The sequence below is a fragment of the Sus scrofa genome, chromosome 17, assembly GCF_054392235.1.
Source record: "Sus scrofa isolate SSC_HxYL_T2T_F1_AM1 chromosome 17, Sscrofa_HxYL_maternal_Yorkshire_Landrace_v2.0, whole genome shotgun sequence".
In the NCBI taxonomy this organism is placed as follows: Eukaryota; Metazoa; Chordata; class Mammalia; order Artiodactyla; family Suidae; genus Sus; species Sus scrofa.
The window spans coordinates 34,973,665-34,998,548 of NC_139399.1; the positions used below are offsets into that span (position 1 = coordinate 34,973,665).

The 24,884-nt window shown below is 42.9% G+C and overlaps 1 protein-coding gene and 1 long non-coding RNA gene across 8 annotated transcripts in view; one reads left to right on the forward strand and one right to left on the reverse strand.

Annotated features, from left to right (window-relative positions):
* Positions 1-24,884, forward strand: part of SLC24A3 (solute carrier family 24 member 3) — an 808,408-nt gene that overhangs the window by 697,963 nt on the left and 85,561 nt on the right. The gene's annotated exons all lie outside the window — the stretch shown is intronic.
* On the reverse strand, positions 206-24,767 carry LOC146395215 (uncharacterized). The gene is made up of 6 exons (XR_014832914.1): positions 24,105-24,767; positions 5,178-5,425; positions 2,561-3,108; positions 1,360-1,494; positions 997-1,103; positions 206-736 (listed from the first exon to the last, which is right to left on the reverse strand). It is a non-coding gene; the product is annotated as an uncharacterized LOC146395215 (long non-coding RNA).

Consider the following 24,884-nt stretch of genomic DNA (forward strand, 5'->3'; position numbering starts at 1 on the left):
CTCTATAACCTGTTAATGTTTGCGTTGGTCAGAAGGAACTTTTGTTTTTTGGCCAATGACTGTCGATAGTCTGAAAAGACCAGTTCTGGTTATTGATGGTCTTGTGAGCAATGAATTGTGGGTGCAGATTAAACTATAGCAAGGAGAAATCTTAATTGACTGGAAGGTTGATCAGGCAGGAGGAGACAGAGGATGGGGGATACTCATGGTTTTAGGACACTTTATTCTGCAGGAAAAAAAAATCACTTAGGACCCACCAGAAGCATCCACAAGGCCCCTCCCTGTTCCCCACGCCCACCTGCAAAGGCCCCCCTTTGTATTTTCAGAGGAACTGGACCACGGCTTCCCTTGGTTGAAACACTCCGTAATCCCCAATGTTAACTCAGCAACCAGGAGTTCCACCAAATTTCTGCCTGGGGTCTTGCAGCACATCCAGGCAATAATCCTGTAAAGCCTCCCCGGGTCACCTTTACTAGTTAAGCAGATCTTTTTATCATCTGGGCAGCTTCCAGCCCGCTAGAATTAAGATTAAATGGCAATTCTTTTCCCCTTGGGACAGAGGAAGTGATGAACTGGAGAGTCTGAAGGTTCCGTGTGCTGGCGGTCTTCTTTGGGGGAGAAGCTTGACAAGATAATGATTGCACTTCAGCATCTCGAGTTTAAAGCTCTTGAAAACCAGCACATTCTGCAGCACTCTGTGATGGGAACCCTTATAGATGGCGCAAGATTAGGCATTCTTGAGGGAAAGAGAAGAATAAGAGCTGACATCAACCGGAGCTTTAGCTGTTTGACATTAAAGCTTGATGGCAGGGAGGGGTTCTGCTGGGGGGCGGTGGCAGGCAGCTGCAGGGTCCACACCAGCTGTCCTCGGATGTCACAGGGACTCCCGTCACATTGATGGGGGCTAGCAGGTGAGACCCTGCCTGTTGGCATATTACTGGATCCTCTGTCTTGTTTTTACAGAGCAGCCGCTTGGGTAATTCATTTACTCCTTACCTGACAAATAAGCCTTGGGCTTCCATCCTGGGTGAGAGGGTCAGAAAGGAGAGTGAGCATTTGCTGAGCTGGAGGAAACCACAGCTCTGGCCTCATTTCGAATCCACCTTGCAAAGACAGACAGAGACATTGCTGTGGCTCTGGCATAGGCCAGCAGCTACAGCTCCGATTAGACCCCTAGCCTGGGAACCTCCATATGCTGCACAACCCTAAAAAAAAAAGACAGAGAGAGAAGGTTGAGCTCCCCAGCTCTCATCACACCTGCCAGAGTGAACGCTGGCAAAGCCCAAAGACATTTTTCAAGGGACCTACGTTAGTGTCCTGAAGAATGAAAACATCCCTGGCTCTGAAAAGGTTTCTTACCTGAAAAATACAATTTTCTCTGCTGCCCGTCTCTTTCAGCTTTGGATGTGATTTGAAAGGTGCCTTTCGATTTTCTGTTCTCTTTCTTCAGTGGCCAATTGAGAGTTCATTTTCCAGAGTCTTTATGCTCATGGTCTGGAGGTGATAAAAGGAAGCAAATAACATATTTGCCAACAGCCTCCCCCTGCCCCACAGAATTCCACCAAAATTCCCGTCTTTAATTCAGAGTCCCTCTGGATTCACATCTGCCCTGCTGTGCCTTCCTCTGTACAGACAGCCATCCTGCAAGGATGCCTAAATGGATTTCCTGAAATTGACATTACCACACCAATAGATTCCAGATAGTTGCTTTGGCCCAAGATCTCTTAGCTTTTTGAATAGTTGACCCCACTCACCCCCACCACAGCACCCCAGACGCTTAGACCTCACCTCCTCAGACTGTGTTCATGGATAGAGGGGTTTATTTTGGTTTCTAAACTAAGGCTATTTCATAGTGTTCACTATAAGGAATTGGATTTTTTTTTCCTTGCTTTTTGCTTTTTAGGCTGCATGTGCGGCATATGAAAGTTCCCAGGCTAGGGGTCAAATCAGAGCTGCAGCTGCTGGCCTACACCACAGCCACAGCAATGCTGGATCCCCAACCCACTGGCCGAGGCCAGGGATAAAACCTGCATCCTCATGGATACTAGTCGGGCTCCTTACCGCCGAGCCATGACGGGAACTCCAGAAACTAGATCTTAACATTCTTTCTCCGAGTGCATTGGTCCTGGTCCCTTCAGAAATAATACTAAGTCCCAAGTGTGAAGTGAAGTGTTCGTTTTTGTAGGACTCCTGTCTCTTAGGTATGTTCCAAATGTCTTTCCTTCTAAACTCGTGTTTCTCAAATGCTACTGTGCAGTAGATCCCTGGGGGTCTAGTTAACATGCAGCTTCTGGTGGGGCCTGAGGATCTGCATTTCCAGCCAACTCCTGGCTGCTGCTGCTGCTGCTGCTGCCACTGCCATTCCCCAAGCCACACTAAAGAACGAGGCTGTAGGCTATTGCCAGTGTCCTGCTCTTTCCATGGTGCCCAGAACCACTCACTTCAAGGGAACCGCCTTTCCCTTCAAAAGCCCTCCTCTCCACTCTTCCATTCCGGCCAGAGCATTACCATGAGGCACTGAAGCCCAGAAATGCCAAATCGCCTGGTTGCAAATGCTGACCTGTCACTTCCATGAGATGTCAAGCATCCCTGGCGCTCCTTCCTTGTGCCACCATCAGGCAAGATGCAGGGGGTGGGATCCGAGGACCCCTCCTCAGGGAGCTGCTGCCGAGTTGCTGCTCGCCACTTGCAAGGTCAAGGGCACGGAGAGAGAACCAGACAAGAAAGAAGGAAGGGCTCAGAGTGGCACTGGGGCAGTGCCCCCTGCCTTCAGGAAACTGAGAAGGGCCTTTGGAGCTTGAAGTGGCTAGGGAACTGCAGCAAGGTGCTGAGAAGCTGCGTCAGTGGGGTGGGGGGTGAGCTGGTGAGCAGAGTGAACACAGATTCACTGAAGAGGTGAGATGGGCCATGAAGAGGCTGGCCTGCTGACAGCTGAATGGTGATGCAGGCTTCAGAGGATGCAAAAGCGGGTCATGGAGGCAATATGCCGAGGTCCTGTCTTGAGTCTGAGAGTGAGCGGGTGGCAGGACTTAAATAGAGTGTTCTCCTTGCCCTCAAACCAGGGCCACAGTTCACTCCCCTGGAGGAAGGGCTTCTAATCAGAAGAAGCTGAAAGATGAAACATCAGTTTGACATTGATGAAACCTCAGTGGTCCAGAACATTCTCACACTTATTCCTGAAGTCTGGGTAGACTTCTGAGAAGAAACACCGTGCTTCTGGCTCAGCTTGGGGAGTAGAAAGCACATGTTATGTTGCAAACATTCCGCGTCATTTTCCAGCCCTGGGGCATAAAAGTGAGTTCAGTTGTGTTTGGAGGGTTTGGGGGTTTGTTTTGCTTTGTTTTCTAAACAAGAGAAGCTACCCAATGCAGTGACTCGAATCCCCACTCTCTAATCAAACAAAGGTAAGGGCTTCCATCAGCAGCTGCCTGGCACTCGGACCCTGGAGAACCTGCCCTGGAGGCTTGAAAATTCACGGGCCCATGTTGCTCTCTTCTGTCTGGTTGTGATGGTGGCAACTCTTCACACCCTAAAACCTTTCTCCAAATGCATGGTACTTGGCACTAGACATGTAATCTCTTCACATGCCGGCTGGCTCAGATCTGGTGTTGCTGTGGCTGTGGCATAGGCCAGTGGCTACAGCTCTGATTAGGTGTTTAGCCTGGGAACCTCCATATGCCCTGGGTGTGGCCCTAAAAACAGAAAACGACAGGGGAAAAAAAAAAAGTGTGCTCAGGTCTGAAGCAGGAGCTATAGGAGGGGCAGCAAGCCCGTGGCCCTCTGTGCCAAGGCCGAGCCTATCACAGGCTTTCATTTTAATATTTGATGTTTATTAAAGGTTCACCATGTACTGGGGGTGGTCAGTATACTGCCCCCTAGAATTGTGCTGTCCAGCCCAGTAGCCACTAACCGCCCCCCCCCTTTTTTTTTTTTGCTTTTCAGGGCCATACCCTCGGCATATTGAAGTTCCCAGGCTGGGGGGTTTAATCAGAGCTACAGCTGCCAGCATACACCACAGCCACAGCAACGCCAGATCCAAGCCTCGTCTGCAAACTACACCACAGCTCACGGCAACGCCGGATCCTTAACCCACTGATCAAGGCCAGGGATCAAACCCGCATCCTCATGCACACTAGTCAGGTTCATTTCCACTGTGCCACAAAGGAAACTCTGCCACTAGCCACGTTTAAAATTTAATTTAAATTAAATTTAAAATTCAGTTCCTCAGCCACACCAGTAACATTTCCAGTGCTCAGTAACCACATGTAGACGGCAGGTACCATAGTGGACGGTGAAGATTTTAAACCATCTCTGTTGTCATAGAAAGTTCTACTGAACAGCTGCCCTAGAACTTAAGCACACTTGTTGTCTCGCCAGCCAGCAGTGGTTGGAAACTCAGCCTGTCAGAGAGTGAGCCCAGAAGTTCCTATTGTGGCACAGTGGAAATGAATCCGACTAGTATCCATGAGGATTTGTGTTTGATCCGTGACCTCGCTCAGTGGGTTAAGGATCTGGCGTTGCTGTGAGCTGTGGTGTAGGTCTCAGACATGGCTCTTGGATCCCACATTACTGTGGCTGTGGCAGTGGAGTAGACTGGCAGGCACAGCTCTGATTCGACCCCTAGCCTGGGAACTTCCATATGTTGCGGGTATGGCCCTAAAATGACAAAAAAAAAAGAAGAGAGAAAGAAAGAAAGAAAGAAAGAAAGAAAGAAAGAAAGAAAGAAAGAAAGAAAGAAAGAAAGAAAGAAAGAAAGAAAGAAGAAGGAAGGAAGGAAGGAAGGAAGGAAGGAAGGAAGGAAGGAAGGAAAGAAAGAAAGAAAGAAAGAAAGAAAGAAAGAAAGAAAGAAAGAAAGAAAGAAAGAAAGAAAGAAAGAAAGAAAGAAAGAAAGAAAACAAGAAAACAGAATAGCTGGGGGAGGAGAGCATGGTGTGTGCCTAAGAAGAGAGGCCACAACTGGATCACCCCAAGTGGGCTGAGCCACTTACCAGGTGCCAACACCTGCTGGCCAGCCTCATTCCTGTGTCTTGGGAGGAAGAGAAAGAGGTCAAGAGTTTACTTAATTCTCCACAAACCCGCTTTTTCTGAACCAACCTAACAACTTTTTCTCTTCGGGAGGCAGAACATAGACCTTCCTCAAAAGAGCCAAAGCCTCAAGAAATTTTTTCAGGTCTCACCTCCTATTATTTTTCTTCAAGAAGTTACTTGTTTTGATTAGATGCCTCCAGCTCTTGTTCTGAGGCCTCTTTACCTGGCATCCACCTCTCTGCCTGTCCCTTCTCTCTAATGCTCTGATAGGACGCTGCTCAGTTTGATCTTTCCATAGCCTCTGAAGATCCTTTTTCCAAAATCACTGTGACTGCTGTGCAGGCAGTGGGCCCAGAACCCTGGAACCCAGGCTTGGAAAAGTGCCTGAGACATTCATCTGGGAAGGAAGTTCAGACATGTTGGCTGTGTCAAAGTAAAGCTGTATGTCTGAGTCAGCTATTGCTGTGTAACAAGCAGTCCCTAAATCTCAGTTGTAAACAACAATAAGCACTGATTTCTCACCTATCTGTTCATATTGGGGCCCAGATTGAGAGAGTAACAGCTACAAAAGGGAAGGTCTTTTTGTGGTAATGGTAGATATATAATAGGACAAAAAAAAAATTACCCCAGACCTCTGAATACTAGGCTTAAACTAGTGAACCATCACTTCTGCTCTCATTCCAGTGTCCAAAGGACTTGAAAAGTATATTCTACCTTTCATAGGAAGAACCATAAAGTTATGTGAAATAGGGTGTGGCTCCAGAGTGAAAATCCAAGCTAATCGTTCAGTCTGAGACCTGCTGAACCACTCATCCAGATCTCAGAAAGAGAACGTGAGCTCATACTCCCTGAATCCTGAATCAGTGGATGAGTTCTGGATAGTATCAGTTATCTGTTGCTGTGTCACAAACGATCCAGAAAGTGAGTGACTGGAAACAACCACCATGTTCTATAATTCAGAATTCTGTGGGTCAGCAATTAGGACTCAGCTCAGTGAAATAATCCTTCTGGTGTGGGCTGCCCTTCGCTGGGTTAGTTTAATGTCTCAGCTGGGAAGGCTGCACCTGACTTTCTCCAGCAGACTTGCCCCAGCTTGTTCACATGGTGGAAGTATTCCCACTGAGAGCCAAGCTCAAGGCCTGTAGACACCTAGGCTTGGAACTGGCACCCTGGCACTTCTGCTGCCTCCTATGGCTCAAAGCAAGGCAGCCCAGATTCAAGGCATGGATGAAGGGATAGATTCCACCTTGATGAGAAGAGCTTCAGATAATCTGGGGTCATATTTGCAATTTACTAGATAGATCCAGGATATATATTCCACAATTGGAAATAAAAATATAAGGCTTGGCCCCCATCCAAAAGTGACCATGGAGAGATAACCTGAGGAGTGAAAAGTATAAGTGCAGGTAGAATTCATAAAAGGATGTGTCTCTTTCCTCACTTTCTCCCCATGCAGCAGGAGCATCAATGGCATGTCCTCACTTAGTTGGTGAGACAATATTTAAAAGCATGTTGACATTAAATAATACACTAGGATAGCAGCTAGTCATTATTAATCCAACATCACACCAGTAACAATTCACTGGGTCTGATCAAAGCTGATCCCCATCAATGTCCATCCCCAGAGAGCACCACCTGTCAGGTCTTTTCGAAAGGATGGAGTTGCAGCTGCTCATAACAGCCATCCACAACAGCCGTACCCTTCACACTAAACCACGACTTATTACACTTTCATTTTTTCTAAGAGCCAAAGTGACTATAAACATATACTGTGTCCTTTGTCCCTGCAGGAGTATAATTATTCAGGAACAGTTGGCCACAAGTGAATACAAGGATTAACTTCTTAAAATATATATCTTCTCTGTGCAGTCTCCCTTTTCCATTTCATCCTATCAGGAGTTTTAAAGCAGTGCTCTCCTACATCAGATTTTTTTTTTTTTTTTTGTCTTTTTGCCTTTCCTAGGGCTGCTCCTGCGGCATATGGAGGTTCCCAGGCTAGGGGTCCAATCAGAGCTGTAGCTGCCGGCCTACACCAGGGCCACAGCAATGCAGGATCCGAGCCGCATCTGCAACCTACACCACAGCTCACGGCAATGCCGGATCCTTAACCCACTGAGCGAGGCCAGGGATCGAACCTGCAACCTCCTGGTTCCTAGTCGGATTCGTTAACCACTGTGCGACGAAGGGAACTCCCTACATCAGATGTTTTTAAACTAGTCATCGGGTTCAGGTTTCTCTTGGATTGCCCTTTTTCCATATTTGCTGAATTATCTTTTTCTTCCCATATATCTATGGAAGTAGTTTGTTCATTTTCCATTACTTTGGTCCACCATAGCTTTATGGGGTGTTGGTGAATTTGTTTTAGTAACAGTTATTTTTTGTTGTTGTTGTTACAGTTGATTTACAATGTTGTGCCAATTTCTGCTATATAGAAAAGTGACCCAGTCATACATACATATACATTCTTTTTCTCATATTATCTTCCATTGTGGTTTATCTCAAGAGACTGGATATAGTTCCCTGTGCTGTACAGTAGGACCTCATTGCTTATCCATTTTAAATGTAATAGTTTGCATTTACCAACCCCAGACTCCCAGTCCATTCCATTACCTCTCCACTCCCTCTTAGCAACCACAACTCTGTTCTCTGTATCTGTGAGTGTGTTTCTTTTTTGTGGATAGATTCATTTGTACCATATTTTAGATTCCACATACAAGTGATATCATATGGTATTTGTCCTTCTCTTTCTGACTTCGTTCACTTAGTATGGTAATCTCTAGTTGCATCTATGTTGCTGCAAATGAGATTATTTCATTCTTTTTTATGGCTGAGTAGTATTCCATTGTATACATGTGCCATATTTTCTTTATCCATTCATCTATCAGGGGACATTTATGTTGCTTCCATGTATTGGCTGTTGTGAATAGTGCTGCTATGAACATAGAGGTGCATGTATCATTTTGAATTATAGTTTTGTCTGGTTTGTTTGTTTGTCTGGATATATGCTCAGGAGTGAGATGACTAGATCGTATTGTAGCTCTAGATTTAGTTTTCGGAGGAACCTCCGTACTGTTTTCTATCATGGTTGTACCACTTTACATTCCCACCAACAGTATAGAAGGGTTCCCTTTCCTCCACATCCAACAGTCATTATTTTTAATACTACTTGGATTTATAAAATATTTCAACTTCATAATAGTAACTTAGTCCAATAAAAATCCACCAGAATTCAGAATGAAAGATAAATTAATGTTTCTTGAGTGCCAACTACATCCACTCTTGAAAGTAAGTCTTAACATTATTCGCCTTTTTTTTTTTTTCTTTTTTTGGTCTTTTTAGGACTGCACCCACGGCATACGGAAGTTCCCAGGCTAGGGGTTGAATTGGAGCTGTAGCGGCCCACCTACACCACAGCCAGATCCGAGCCACGTCTGTGACCTACACCACAGCTCATGGCAATGGCAGATCCTTAACCCACTGAGCAAGGCCAGCGATGGAACCTCTGTCCTCATGGATACTAGTCAGATTTGTTTCTACTGAGCCACGAGGGGAACTCCTATTCTGTTCGTCTTCATGTTAGTCCTAAAAGAGGAGGATGGTTATTTTTATGTTTCAGCTGAGAAAACTGAGATGCAGAACAGTGAGGTACTTGCCTAAGTTCTAGGAAGAGAGGGAAGAAGAGCAAGAATATTGTTTGTGTCACTTTATCTAACAGCAAAACTGTAACATAAGTTACATATAGTGTAAGTCAGAAATCCCAATCTTTTTCTCAAAACCATCCATTTTTGCACTTTGTTCTTATTAGGGGACCAAAAATGGGTGTTTAATTAAAGAGAATCAGAAAGGTCCCCCATGGTCTAGTGGTTAGGATTTGGTGCTTTCACCGCTGTGGCTCAGGTTCAATCCTTAGTCTGGGAACTGAGATCCCACATCAAGCCACTGCATGTCATGGCCAAAAATAGAATAAAATAAAAAGTAATTAATCGAAATCAAATCCATCTTTACGGTCCCAAAGCAACTCATGTCAAGAGGAAGTGATTATTTTTTGGTCTTCTCCTCCTGGGTTCTGATTAGATTTCCTGGGGAAACCTAAGAGACATGAAGCTTAAGTAATTAGTGCATCCCTGTGAGCTGTTATTCCTCCCTGCCAACACTCTCTATACTTTACATAAAACCTGAAAAGTTGACATAAAATTACCCTGGGATTCCTGTTCCACCCTTCAAGTATTCTAACCACTAGGCATAAGGAGGAAGACAAAACAATGTTGATGTAGAGAGAAAAATAATTTTCATGGCTTAAGTCCTCCAATTCTGAAGGGGCTTTGGTTGTGTCCATTACTAGCAATATGTCTATCTGATCTTTCTCTCTCCCACCCCTCTTTCAAAATGTGTATGGACTGTCATGGAGAGCCAGTTGAATATAGGGAAAAGGTGAGCTAGAAAGTCTTAGGGGAGGAGTTCCCTGGTGGCTTAGTGGGTTGAGGATCCAGTGTTGTCACTGCTGTGGCTCTGGTTCAGTCCCTGGCCTGGGAAATTCCACATGCCATGGGCACGGCCAAAGAAAGGAAAGAAAGTCAGTCAGTCTCAGGAGAGATCATAGACAAGAACCTGGATCTCTGAACTCCTAACTGGGGACTCTTCCTCCAGGGTCATACAAACAGGGTGCCTGACCCACTGGGGATCTTCAGGTCAACCAGCAGTGAAGCCTATTAGAGCCGTTCAGACTCTCTCGTTACCTGCAAGGCAAGGCTGAGTGGGGTCAGGGACACAGTCAGGGTTTGAGTGCACCAGGCACTCAGAAAAGGTCTAAGGAAATGAAGGCATGCAGAAAGACGCACCTGCTCCCAGGACAAAGTTACCTGTTTGTGTTCTTCCTAAGGAGCAGTATGGTTGCACACAAACCATTCTTTCCAGTCACCATCTCCCCATTTTTACATGTAAAAATACTGTTTTTGTTGTTCCATTACAGTGGATTTTTTACTTTTTTAGCCTCCCTCTCCCACTGTCACCATAGTATCTCCACTGTGCAAGATTGGGGCTTTCTGAAGTGGAAAGTCTCCATTTATAGGCATGCCTCAGAGATTCTGTGGGTTTGGTTCCAGACCAATCCAGTAAAGGGAATATCATAATAAAGTGAGTCACAAATTGTTTTGGTTTCCCAGTACACATAAAAGTTACATTTACTAATGGAGTTCCTGTTGTGGTGCAGTGGTTAACCAATCTGACTAGGAACCATGAGGTTGCAGGTTCGATCAGTGGGTTAAGGATCCAGCGTTGCCGTGAGCTGTGGTGTAGGTCGCAGACGCAGCTCGGATCCCTTGTTGCTGTGGCTCTGGAGTAGGCCGGCGGCTACAGCTCTGATTGGACCCCTAGCCTGGGAACCTCCATATGCTGCGGGAGCGGCCCTAGAAAAGGCAAAAAAACAAACAAACAAACAAAAAAAAAGTTACATTTACTAAGAGTTCCCTGGTGGCTCAGTGGGTTAAGGATCTGGCATTGTCACCACTATGGCTCAGGTCACTGCTGTGGCTTGGATTCTATCCCTGGCCCCGAAATGTCTTCATGCTTCAGGCCACAGGGCCAAAAAAGTTATGTTTCCTATACTGTAGCCTGTAAGTGTGCAATAGCATCGTGTCTAAAAAACAGTGTATGTACCTTAATTTAAAAATAATGCTGTTGAGAAAATGGCACTAATAGACTTGTGCAGGGTTACTACAAGCCTTCAATTTGTAAAAATTGAACATCTGCCAAGCACAATAGAGCAAAGTACAATAAACCGTGGTCTGCCTGTCCTTAGTTTTAGCACTTAGGCTAAACATGATTTTTGACCATTCTGCTTTTAGAAACCTCAGGCTACTTCTGTGGACAGAAGGAATCCTGATCTTGTGTTTACTAGGGAGATGGGCTGAGGATGGATGAAAAGGCACAGAATGAAAGTAATTAAATATTCTTGGGGGAGGATTATGATGAAATAAAGGAGTGACAAATTGGACTTCCCACTGAGGTGCATTGGGTTAAGAGTCTGACTGCAATGGCTTGGGTTACTGTGGAGGTTTGATCCCTAGACTGGTACAGTGGGTTAAAGGATCAGGCATTGCCACAGCTGCAGTTTGGGTTTACAGCTGTGACTTAGATTCAATTTTAACCCAGGAAGTTCCATATGCCTTGGGTGCAGCCATAAAAATATTTCTTTTAAAAAAAAAAAAAAAGGAGCAACAAACTTTGAGATGCAAGGAAGAGAAGAATAAGGGCAACAGTATTGTAATTGTTCCATGACATTAGTTAGCAGTGGAAGGAACCCCATGGTGCCTTCCCTTGAGAAGAATGTTCAGCTGAATGATTTGTGAGATATTTAGCTGTCACATTCATTGAACAAGTATAAACACTAGGTAATGATAAGTGACAGGATTTCATAGGGAGATATATATTAGCACAAGTAGAGGCAAATTTGAAGTAACTTTAAAGAAAATTTTAATCAGCTGCCAAGTTGAACAGATACCTTAAGGAAGTATCACTGATGACTAGTGAGCATTAGAGTGACATTAGCAAGATGATGGAATAGGAAGCCCCAGGCACCGCTTCCCCCACAGAGACCCCATCTCAAAAGCAGTGATATGGACCAGGCACCCCTTCCCCCAAGGAGACACCAACTCAATATCAATGATATGGACTAGCCACCCCTTCCCCCATGGAGACACCAGCTCAACAGCAATGATATGGACCAGGCACCCCTTCCTCCACAGAAAGACCAACTCAACAGCAATGATATGGACCAGGCACTCCTTCCCCCAAGGAGACACTGACTCAACAGCAATGATATGGACCAGGCACTCCTTCCCCCAAGGAGACACTGACTCAACAGCAATGATATGGACCAGGCACCCCTTCCCCCAGGGAGACACCAGCTCAACAGCAATGTTATGGACCAGGCACCCCTTCCCCCACAGAAACACCAACTCAATGGCAATGATATGGACCAGGCACCCCTTCCCCCATGGAGACACCAACTTAATAATATAGACCAGGTGTAGGAATCATACATTGCCTTTGTGAGAACTTAAAAAGCCATTTGAGAGGTTACATCACCCCCAGGGGCAAGGCCAAAAAGAGACGCATTCGGGCAGGTAGGAAAGTCCATTGCACTTACCTCATACTCCACCTAGCACAGTACAGCATGATCAGGAGAAAACTCCCAACTCACTGCCTCTCCCTCTGAAGGGAAAAGAAAGATGGAATGCATGTTCAGTGTTCTAGGTTTTCAGACTACTGCCCAAGGGGCCAGCTTCTGTCTTCCCTGACTCAGAGCAGTGACAGGAAAACAGGAACAACCTTGGCTGCCTGGGGGCCCCTGAGAATCAAGGTGAGCCCTTAGGCTTGCCACAGTAGCAGAGAGATTGCAGACACCAAGGAGAGCTCATGAGTAGAAACAGGTACATTTATTCCACTGGGAAATGAATTACCCTTCCAAGTCCAGAGAAGAAATGACCCCAGAAAAGGTGAGAAACCTGTAGAGCCTATAACTGGGCTGATTAATGATGATTTTCCTCTATATGAAAACTATCTTTAAAGACTGGGAGAAGTGGCTATTTTTTTTCAGATGCCCAAATCTTAAAAGGCACACAAAGAAACAGGGAAACATGGTCAAATCAAAGAACTCAAATAAATCTCCAGAACCTGACCCTAAAGAAATAGAGGCCTGCAAATCTGACAAAAAATTCAAAATAACCATCAGAATTTAATGAGCTAAAAGAGAAAACAGACAACAAATGAAATCAGGTACATCATGTATGCACAAAAGGAGAATATCAAAAAAAGATATAAACTATAAAAAGAATTAAACATAAATTCTATAGCTAAATAATAAAGTAACTGAATGGAAAAAAATCCCTAGAGAGGCATATCAAGCAGAAGAATCAGCAAATTTGAAGGCAAATCATTTGAAATGATTGAGTCAGAGGGGCAAAAAAAGAAGAAGAAAAAAGTAAAAAGAATCTAAGGAGTATATGGGCCACCATTATGCAGACTAATATAAACTTTATAGAAAATCTTAGAAAGAAAAGATACAGCAAAATGGACAGAAAGGCTATTTGAAGAAGTGATGGTGGAAAACTTCCCAAATTTGAGGAAATAAATGGATGTAGAAATTCAGGAAGCATAAAATTCTAACTAAGGTTAAGCCAAAAAACCTACATTAAGACACATTATAATCAAATTGTAAAAGGCACAAAGACAATGAGAGAATTTTGAAAGCAGCAAGAAAAAAGGTGACTCAGCACATACAAAAAAGCTCTCATAAGATTGTCCACAGATTTCTCAATAGAAACCTTGCAGGCCAGAAGAGAGTGGAATGATATATTCAAAGTTCTGAAAGGAAAAAAACTGCCAACCAGGAATACTATATCTAGCAAAATACCTTCCACAAATGAAAGCAAGACTCTCAGATAAACAGAATCTTCATTACCACTAGACCTACTCTATAAAAAAAGGCTAAAGGGAATCCTTCACATTGAAATGAAAGGATGCTGTAGCAACATGAAAGCACATGAAGATAAAACTCGTTTGCAAAAGTAAATACATAAATATAGTAATTCTTTAGCATTGTAATCTTAGTGCATAATCACTCTATAGTATAGAATTTAAAAGACAAAAGCATAAAAATAACTATGAATTATTGATGAGTAGAGAGAAATAAGCTCAGTGTACTTGAGACCCTGTGGGAAGCCACTTTGATTTATATGCATTAGCTAGAAAGTTCTCTAGCTAATGGTGAAGAAGATATCCAGAGAATAAAGCATTAGATCAAGTCAAATAAGATATAGACAGCATGTGACTGAACTAAAGATATATGTTCAGTAATAATATCAATAGCAATGAGTGATAAGAAGAAGCCACTCAAATACTCCTGAGGTCCTTCCATACTTGGTTCAAAAGATCTGGGTTGACTTGAGCACATGAATTTGCCAAGTCAGCTGTTGAAATCCTCAGGTCATCTGCTGCTTATGTTGACCAGGTAACTCTGGCTTTGTTTTGAAAGAGGTTATCATGAGGAAAATGAATAACAAATTAGGTTCAAGAAGCCCATCTGAGAAAGATGATTGCGATTCTGGTTCTAGGACAGAATCTCAGAAGAATGGTTAAATATAACTAGCCCAAAGTGTTCTCAGCTAAAAGAGCTTCTTTTCTACAAGATTGCAGGCATCCTTTTCTATTTGACTCAGCAATATTTAACCTCATTTTTTACTTAAACTTCAGGTTCATATCTGTGATATAATTCAAACTCCATTAAAGCAAAAACATATTTAAAGTATCTACACCAAAAAAAAAAAAGAAAGAAAGAAAACCCTAGGAATAAACGGACCAAGGAAGTGAAAGACTTATACACTGAGAACTGTAAAACATTAAGAAAGAAATCAAAGAGGAATCAATAAATGTTCCTGGATTTGGAAGAATTAATGTCATTAAAATGGACATACTTCAAAGCAATCTACAGATTTAATGTGATCCCTAACAAATTACCCATAACATTTTTCACAGAACTAGAACAAATAATCCAAAAAACATATGGAACCATAAAAGACCCAGAATTGCCAAAGCAATCCTGAGAAGAAAAACAAAGCAGGAGGCATAACTCTTAGAGACATAAGACAATATTACAGAGCTACTGTAATCAAAACAGTGTGGTATTGGTACAAAAGGGGAAATATGGCTCAATGGAACAGAATGAAGAGCCCAGAAGTAAACCAAGACATCTACAGTCAATTAATCTTTGACAAAGGAGGAAAGAATATAAAATGGGGAAAAGTCTCTTCAGGAAGTGGAGCTGGGAAAACTGGACAGCTGCATGTAAATCAATGAAACTAGAACACACCCTCACACCATGCACAAAAATAAAATCAAAATGGCTTAGAGACTTAAACATTAAGACACGACACCATAAAACTCCTAGAAAAGAACATAGGCAGAACATTCTCTGATATAAATCTTACAAATGTTTTATTAGGTCCGTCTCCCAGGGCAATAGAAATAAAAGTAAAAATGAATGGAACCTAATGAAATTTACAAGCTTTTGCACAGCAAAAGAACCCATGATCAGAGCAAAAAGGCAGCCTATGGAATGGGAGAAAATAGTTGCAAATGATGCAACCAGTTCTTGTCATGGCGCAGTGGAAATGAATCCAACTAGGAACCATGAGATTGCAGGTTCGATCCCTGGCCTTGCTCAGTGGGTTAACGATCCAGTGTTGCTGTGAGCTGTGAGGTAGGTCAAAGATGTGGCTCGGATCTGGTGTTGCTGTGGCTGTGGTGTAGGCTGGCAGCAACAGCACCAATTAGACCCCTAGCCTGGGAACCTCCCTATGCCATGGGTGCAGCTCTAAAAAGACAAAAGACCAAAAAAAAAAAATGATGCAACTAGCAAGGGCTTAATCTCCAAAATTTACAAACAACTCATACAACTCAGCAACAACAACAACAACAAAACAAACAACCCAATCAAAAAATGGGCAGAAAATCTAAATGGACATTTCTCCAAAGACATATGGGTGTTCAGTAGGCACATGAAAAGATGCTCAACATCACTAATTATCAGAGAAATGCAAATCAAAATTACAATGATTACTTCACACTGGTCAGAATGGCTATCATGAATAAGTGAACAAATAACAAATGCTAGAGAGGTTATGGAGAAAAGAGAACCCTTCTACACTGTTGGTGTAAATGTAAATTGGTACAACCATCATGGAAAACAGCATGGAGGTTCCTCAGAAAAGTAAACATAAAACTACCATATGGTCCAGCAATCCCACTCTTAGGTGTGTATACAGACAAAACAATAATTCAAAAAGCTACATGCACCTCTGCATTCATAGCAGCACTATTCACAATAGCCAAGACATGGAAACAACCTAAATGTCCATCAACAGATGAATGGATTAAGAAGATATGGCACATATATACAATGGAATACTACTCCACCGTAAAAATAATGAAGTAATGCTATTTGCAGCAACAAGGATGCAACTAGAGATTCTCATACTAAGTAAAGTAAGTCAGAAAAAGAAAGACAAATACCATAGGATTCCACTTGTTATGTGGAATCTAAAATATGGCACAAATGAATCTATCTACAAGACAGAAACAGACTCATGGGCATAGACAACAGACTTGTGGCTGCCAAAGTGGGGAGGGAGGGAGTGGGATGGACTGTGAGTTTGGAGCTAATAGATGCAAACTATTACATTTAGAAATTTAGAATTGATAGACAATAAGGTTCTACTGTACAGCACAGGGAACTATATCCAATCTCCTAAGATAGACCATGATGGAAAATAATATTTTAAAAAATAATGTATATGTATGTATGACTGGGTCAACTTTGCCATATGGTAGAAATTGGCACAACATTGTAAATCAACTATATTTGAATAAAAAATAAAAGTAAAAGTGTCTAATCAGACCACAGTGGAAAAGGACTGACTCTGTACATAAGGCTGGTTGGGGAGACATTCCCCAAGGTGCAAATGTGCCCCAGAACCAGAGCAGCAAGGAATAGGGACCTTCATGGACAGAGCTCTGAAAGTGGCTTCATGGAACTTGGGTGCCAGCCCTCCTGCAGCTAATTGTGTTGATGGGGTGTGTTAGCTGCTTAGAAGTAAAAACCAATTATATTAACAATTATTTGGACCATAATCACCCTGTCAGCTATGTATGGAATATGGATTTAACTGTGTGGAATATGGATTTTAAGACTTATAAAAATATTTTGAGTGATGAATCAAAACATTGTATAGTTTTGCTGAATAATGCAAGTACATGTCCTTTGTGGAATGTTTAGAATAAGCCAGGATACATCCATGCTTCTATTTTGGATTATTATGATATTTTTAATCTTGTCAAGTACTCTCGTTTCTCCCTCTGTCCCATTTTGACAACCAGGAAATAAAGGCAGTGGAAGCATCATTCTGTACTTTCACATTAGCGGGCTTTGTGGAGAGGGAGGGTGGGTTGAGATGATGGGCTTAAAGAAGGATTTGGCAATTATCTTTCATTCTGTTATAATTAGTAAAGCCTCTTTGTGAGCAAGGCAAGGACTGCTTGAGCACACTTTGGTCTCCAAATTCAGTGTTTACAGAATTCTTCGGGACCACAAATGTGGCTCGAGCTTCTGTAAATGTGGGCGGTGAGCTGAGATCATCCACACCACTCCCACCCTCAGCTTTAGTGTGGCTGAGCTGTGCATCAGCAGGAAATCATAGAAGAGGTAAAGGGTGGGCTTCGAACATGGACGAACCTTGAAGACATGACACTTAGTGAAATAAGCCAGACACAAAGGGCCAAAAATTGTATGATCTCACTTACATGAAGTACCTGGAGTAGTCAAATTCATAGAGAGAAAGTGAAAGGGGGCGGTTACCAAGAGCTGGAAGAGGGGTGGGGAGTTAACTGTTTCAGGAACACAGAGTTTAAGACTGGGGAAGATGAAGAAGCTCTAAAGATGGATGGTGGTGATGATTGCAAAGCAACATTTTTTTTTCACTGTTTCAAGGACTTTATTTTTTATTTATTTATTTATGTATTGCTTTTTAAGGCCTCACTTGTGGCATATGGAGGTTCCCAGGCTAGGAGTCAAATCGGAGCCACAGCTGCCAGCCTATGCCACAGCCACAGCAACGTGGGATCTGAGCCACATCTGCAACCTACAGCACAGCTCACGGCAACACCAGACCCTTAACTCACGGATCGAGGCCAGGGATCAGACCCATAACCTCATGGCTCCTGGTCGGATTCGTTTCCACTGCACCACGGCAGGAACTCTTATTTCAAAGACTTTAAATTGATGTATAGTCTATTCGTTTATGAAATTCACTTACTCCATTCATTTGTTTAATTGCTAGGATTCAAAGTGATAAAGATTTGATTTACTCCAGTGGGAAAAAAGACTAAGTCATTTTTAAGCCCCATTTCCAAAGAATATGCCCCATGTTTCAAATTATTGTTTGTGCCTTATTACAATACTAACATCCTATCACATTTCTCACTTATGCCACTGAACTGTACACTTAAAAATGGTTGAGGAGTTCCTGTTGTGGCTCTGTGGGTTAAGAACCCAACAAGCATCCATGAGAATGTGGGTTAGAGCCCTGGCTTCGCTCAGTGAGTTGAGGATCCATTGTTGCCATGAGCTGTGATGTAAGTTTCAGATGTGGCTCAGATCTGGTGCTGCTGTGCCTGTGGCATAGGTCTCAGAGGTAGCTCTGAGTCAACCCCTAACCTGGGTTAGTCAGCCCCTAACCTGGGAGCTTCCACATGCCACAGGTACAGCCCTTAAAAAAAAATGGTTAAGATGATGGAGTTCCCTTGTGGCACAGCAAGCTAAGTGTTGTCACTTCAGCGGCTTGGGTTGCTTCTGTGGCACAGGTTTGATCCCAGGAACTCCCACTTACCATGGGCATGGCCCCCCAGAATTGGTTAAGATGATAATTCTTATATTTTTCCACATTCACAAAATAAAGAGTTTAAATGAAGCAGTGTAGGCCTCAGACTCTAGAAAATGTGAGTGTGGCCCTTGGCAAGTCTCTCTAAGCCTCCATTTGCCTCTCTGTAAAATGGGAGTAACCACAGGCTCCTGTACAGGTTTTTGGGAGAGCTGGAGCATGAGGCAAGTTCATTAAATCCCCAGCACAGCCTGGCTGCAGCTTTGGGGTCCCAGCTGGCCTAAGGAAAGCAGGACATTTTTATCTCAGGAAAAGAATTTGAACTGCGCCTTGATTTGAACCTTTGCTGGGTGTGGCATTGGTCCTGGTCAGCCCCACTTGGCACCTGGTGCATCGAGGTTCATGCTGGGACAGGTGTATTAGTTTCCTATCACCACTGTCACAAAGCACACAAACTTAGTGACTTCAAACAACACAGCCTGAGTTCCTTCAGTTCTGGAGGCCAGAAGTCTAAGGCTAGAATGTCAGGAGGTCTGTTTCTTCTGGAAGTTTCAGGGGGAAATCCAATTCCATTTCTTCTTTGGCACCTGGAGGCCACCTGCATTCCTGGGCTCGGGCCCCTTCCTGGGTCACTCCAGCCTCGTGCTTCTGTCATTACACCTGTCCTCTCTCTGACCCTCTTCCTTCCCTCATACAAGGATCCTTGCCATTACTTTGGATCCACCCAGATAATCCAGGAAGATCTCCCCCACCTCAAGATCCATAATTTGATCACATCTGCAAAGTCCCTGTGTCTGTGTGAGCTCACATAGTCTCAGGTTCCGGGACGTAGATGGGGACATGTCTGGGGGATGGTATTCTCCTAACCACCCCAGGCAGTGTTTTTCTCAGGAGACCATGAAACAGCCCCTTAGGTCACCATGAGCCCAGGCAAAGGGTGCAGAGCAGGTGTCCTTGACTACAGACCCAGCATGTTGGGGGCTCTGGGCATGCTGGCCTAGACAATCTTCTAAGAAAGCTCAGGGAGTTCCCACTGTGGCTCAGCAGATAAAGAACCTGACGAGTGTCCATGAGGAGGTGGGTTTGATCCCTGGCCTTGCTCAATATATTAAGGATCCGGTGTTGCCACAAGCTGTGATGTAGGCTGCAAATGTGGCTAGAATCTGGTATTGATATGGCTGTGACATAGGCCTGCAGCTGCAGCTCTGATTCATCCCCTGGCCTGGGAGTTTCTATATGCCTATATGTACAGTCCTAAAAAGAAAAAAAAAAAGAATGGTTAGCCTAGTCCTGCAACTTTTTGGGTCGTTTGGATTTGACACCTGAACCACGTAGGCTCTGCCTCTTGCGCTAGACTTTGTCTTCACAGTGAGTCATAAACTCCTATAAGATAGGGACCCACCTTCCATTTTATTTTTATAAGTTGATTAAAAATAAGACAAAACAGTTTTTTGTATAATGCCTACAAGCTGGGGCTTTTGAGTCAGTCAGCTGGCCCCCCAGCTGGGTATACAAGCTCAGCAGGTGACCGTGATCCTCAGTTCTCCATATCTGTAAAATGGAGACATTATATAGCAAGGCCTTCGTCAGCCAGGCAGCCTTAGCAAAGGGCCTGAGACCAGGAGGCTTAGACAACAGAAATGTATCTTCTTACAGTTTTGGAGGCTAAAAGTCTGAGATCCAGGTGTTGGTAAGGTTGGTTTATTCTGAGGTCTCTCTCCTTGGCCTGTGGATGGCCGCCTTCTTTCCATGTCTCCATGTGGTCCTCTCTGGGTGTTATCTGTCCAGATTTCTTCTTCTGTGACACCAGTCTTGTGACATCAGAGGCTCCCTTCATTTTCATTGAATTACCTCCTTAAAGGCCCCATATCCAAATACAGTCACATTCTGAGGTCCTGGTAATTAGGAGCACATCATGGCAGGGACGCCTCTCAGCCCATCAGCCATCTTCAAGAGCTGCATGGGAATGAAGTTAACTAAAGCAGGTGGAGGAGTTCCCATTTTGGCTCAGCAGGAATGAACCCTACTAGTATGCATGAGATGTGGGTTTGATCCCTGGCCTCACCAAGTAGGTTAAGGATCTGGCATTGCAGTGAGCTGCGGTGTAGGTCGCAGCTGCAGCTCTGATTCGACCTCTAGCCTTGGAACTTCTAGATACTGCAGTTACAACTCTAAAAATACAAAAAAAAAAAAAAAAAAAGTCAGATGGAGAAAAGTCATCTAGATGGTGCCTGGCACTGGGAAAGAGTCAACAAATGCTACTGCCCCTGCTTTCCTGTTTAAGGGTAGTTGGCCAACACCCCCTCCTACCCCTTTCTATATCTGCTATATAAACTAGTTCATATGTTTATAGGTGGGGGAAAAAAGCTTTCTGTGCCTTTGGGGTTCCCTACTCTGTGCTTATTTTTAGGCTCATGTCCAGGCCTACATAGATGCCAGTCAAAAGGGGTGAATGTTCACTTGTTGGCTCCAAAGTGCTGAAATTTATGTGCTATGGAAAGGGAGGCTGCTTATCTCTTTTAAATGTTTATTGTCCAGGTGTGCCTGAGTCAGCTTCTTCGTTGCAGCAATGCTGATTTTGATTGTCTTTTATTTTAACTTGATAAATTTTATTATATTTATAGTTGCACAGTGATCATCATAACCAAATTTTATAGCATTTCCATCCCAAACCCCCAGCCCATCCCTCCCCACCTCAACCTGTCTCTTTTGGCAAATGTAAGTTTTTCAAAGTCTGCAAGTCAGTAGCTGTTCTGCAAAGAAGTTCACTGTATCCTTTTTTTTTTTTTTTTTTTTTAGATTCCACATATTAGTGATAGCATATGACATTTGTGTTTCACTGTCTGACCGACTTCACTTAGCATGATAATTTCTAGGTCCATCCATGTTGCTAAAAATTCTGGTATTTCATTCCTTTTTATGGCCGAGTAATATTGCATTATGTATATGTACTACATCTTTATCCACTCCTGTCAATGGACATTTAGGTTGCTTCCATGTCTTGGCTATTTCACATAGTGCTGCAATGGACATTGGGGTACATATATATTTTTTAATCAGGGTTTACTCTGGATAGATGCCCAGGAGTGAGATTGCTAGATCAAATGGTAATTCTATTTTTAGTTTTTTGAGGAGTCTCCATACCGTTTTCCATAGTGATTGCACCAAGTTACATTCCCACCAACCGTGTAAGACGGTTCCCTTTTCTCCACACCCTCTCCAACATTTATTCTTTGTAGACTTTTGATGATGGCCATTCTGGATGGTGCAAGGTGGTACCTCATGGTAGTTTTGATTTGCATTTTTCTAGTAATGAGTGATGTTGAACATCTTTTCATGTAGTTTTTTTTTTTTTTTTTTTTTTTTGGCCATCTGTATATCTTCTTTGGGGAATTGTCCATTTAGATCTGCCCGTTTTTTGATGGGGTTGTTTGTTTTTTTGGTATTGAGCTGCAGGAGACGTTTATATATTTTGGAGATTAATCCCTTGTCAGTTACTTCCTTTGCAAATATTTTCTTCCCTTCTGTGGTTGTCTTTTCATTTTGTTTAGGGTTTCCTTTGCTGTGCAAAAGCTTTTAAGTTTAATCAGGTCCCATTTATTTATTTTGTTTTAATTGTCATTACTCTATGATGTGGATCTGAGAAGGTATTGCTCTGGTTTGTGTCAGAGATGTTTGGCCTATGTTTTCCTCTAAGAGTTTTATAGTATATGGCCTTTTATTTAGGTCTTTAATCCATTTTAAGTTTATTTTTGAGTATGGTGTTAGGACATGTTCTTATTTCATTCTTTTACATGTAGCTCTCTAGTTTTTCCAGCACAACTTATTGAAGGGACTGTCTTTTCTCCATTGAATATTCTTACCTCTTTTGTCATAGATTAGCTGACTGTAGGTGTGTGGGTTTAATTCTGGGCTTTCTATCCTGTTTCACTGATCTATATTTCTGTTTTTGTATTTGTACCATTCTGTTTTGATGACTGTGGCTTTGTAGTATAGTCTGAAGTCAGGGAGCCTAATTCCTCTAGCTCCATTTTTCTTTCTCAGGATGGCTTTGACTATTCTGGGTCTTTGGTGCTTCCAAACAAACTCTAAAATATTTTGTTCTAGTTCTGTGAAAATCGTTCTTGGTAATTTGATAGGGATTGCATTGAATCTGTAGATCACAGTCACTTTGACAATATTGATTCAATACCTCAGCATAATAAAGGCCATATATGACAAACCCACTGGTGAAAAGCTGAAAGGATTCCCACTAAGACGAGGAACAAGACAAGGTGTCCACTCTTACCACTACTATTCAACATAGTTGTGGAAGTCCTAGCCACAGCAATCAAAGAAAAAGAAACAAAAGAAATCCAAATTATAAAGGAAAAAGTAAAACTATCACTGTTTGTGGATGACATGATACTACACCTAGAAAATCCTAAAGATGCTACCAGAAAACCTTTAGATCTCACCAATGAATTTGGTAAAGTTCAGGATACAAAATTAATACACAGAAATTGACTGAATTTCTATATACTAATAATGAAAGATCAGAAAGAGAAATTATGGAAACAGTCACATTTGCCATTGCATCAAAGAGAATAAAATACCTAGGAATAAACCTACTAAAGAGACAAAAGACCTGTACTCTGAAAACTACATGATGCTGATGAAAGAAATCAAAGATGACACAAACAGATGGAAAGATTAACCATGCTCTTGGATTGGAAGAATCAATATTGGCTTTGATTTTCATAGACCACTTTGGACTTGGTTGACTCATCCCCTTTAACTCCTGGGATCCAGAATGTTATTTTTCATAGGAATATTGAGAAGATGAGTCTCTCAGTGACAGATCTCAGTCACCCAGCTGGCACCAGGAAATCAGCTAAGGATACCCTTGTCTCTCTAAGAAGGAAATGAAGGGCTTTGCAGTATGTGGGCTGAATCCTCACCTAGAGCAAAAGACTTGTGCCAAAATGGTCAGAGCAGCTTTAATCATAATACCTCGGAACATCCCCAATATATATGAACAGGTCAATTGATAAACACATGGAAGAATGACCAACACTAAAAAGGAACATATTACTGATATACACAGCATAGGTGCAGCTCAGAAATATGCTGAGTAAGACGCATCAGATGCAAAAATATAAGTACTCCGTGATTGCACTTACACAAAGTTCCAGAACAGCGAAAGCTCATCTACAGGTGATAGAAACCAGGTCGGTGATTGACTAGTGGGAATGGGTGGTGTGAGTGGCTGTGAAGGGAATGGGGGATACTTTTATGGATGATATAAATGTTCTCTGTCTTGACTGGGGTGCTGGTTACATGGACAGATGCATTTGTTTGTAACTCATTCAGCTGTACATTTTAAATGGATGCATGTTATTGCTTGTAAATTAAACTTCAAAATTTTTCTTTAAAAAGCAACCAACAAATAAAATAACATCCAATAGAAGAAAATTAATCTAAGCAATTTCACAGCCCATGAAATTAGGGGAAAAAAAAGATGTCTGACTACATTTTTCATATTTATGCCTATGTTATCTCCTAGGCACAGCCTATTTCTAATTCATCAGCGACTGTGAAATGTGCCCATTTGTGAGCAGAGGGTCTTTCTCTAGCTGGTTGGTTCTCAGAAGGGATACTCACCTCCCCTGTCCAGAAGCTCATTGAAATCAAGTTGTGATGCACAGAGGGAGGGAATCCATCATTTCCCAGAGACCAAGCATAGTCTAGAAACTTCCATGAGTTTCTACAGAACAGAAATCCGAGGTGATTGTGTTGAGCCTGAGCAGGAAAAGCCTCCACCCAGAGTGCCTGTAGGAAGGGATTGCAGTGGAGACAGATCCACTGGAGGGATGTCTAGGGTCCTGGAAGAGCTCTCAGAGCTTCCAGCACAGAGTCAGAGAGTGTGGTGTCTGAGGAGGTTGGTGGGGAGGGATTAATCTGGGTAATTCGTTAAAGGACTCTCTTTGTGCTGAGGGCATTTATTGCTGTGAAACTGGACTCAAAATAGGGGAGTCCAATAACAACTGTTTAATTCTGCCCAGTAAGTCTGCGCTCCAGGACTTTGGACAGAGCACTAGAGGAATAGCTTGTTACCATTCCACAGTGTCTAGGGGAACACTGGAAGTATTCAGAAAGACTAGGGACATGCCACATCACTGGAAATACTGGACTGGCTGGAGGTGACTTGAATGGCTAAGCTGGGTCATCTGGAAGATCCCTGGGCAGAATGACCTGAGGCTGGGCTCAGCTGGGACTGATGGAGCACCTGCATGTGGCCTCCCCAAGTAGCAGGGACCTCCTAACACCATGGCAGCTCCAGGGTATCAGCTGACTTTCCCAGCGACTCAGGACTCCATCACATAAATCAGACATTGTATGGCCTCTTATGACCTAGCCCCCAGAGTCATAAAACACTACTTC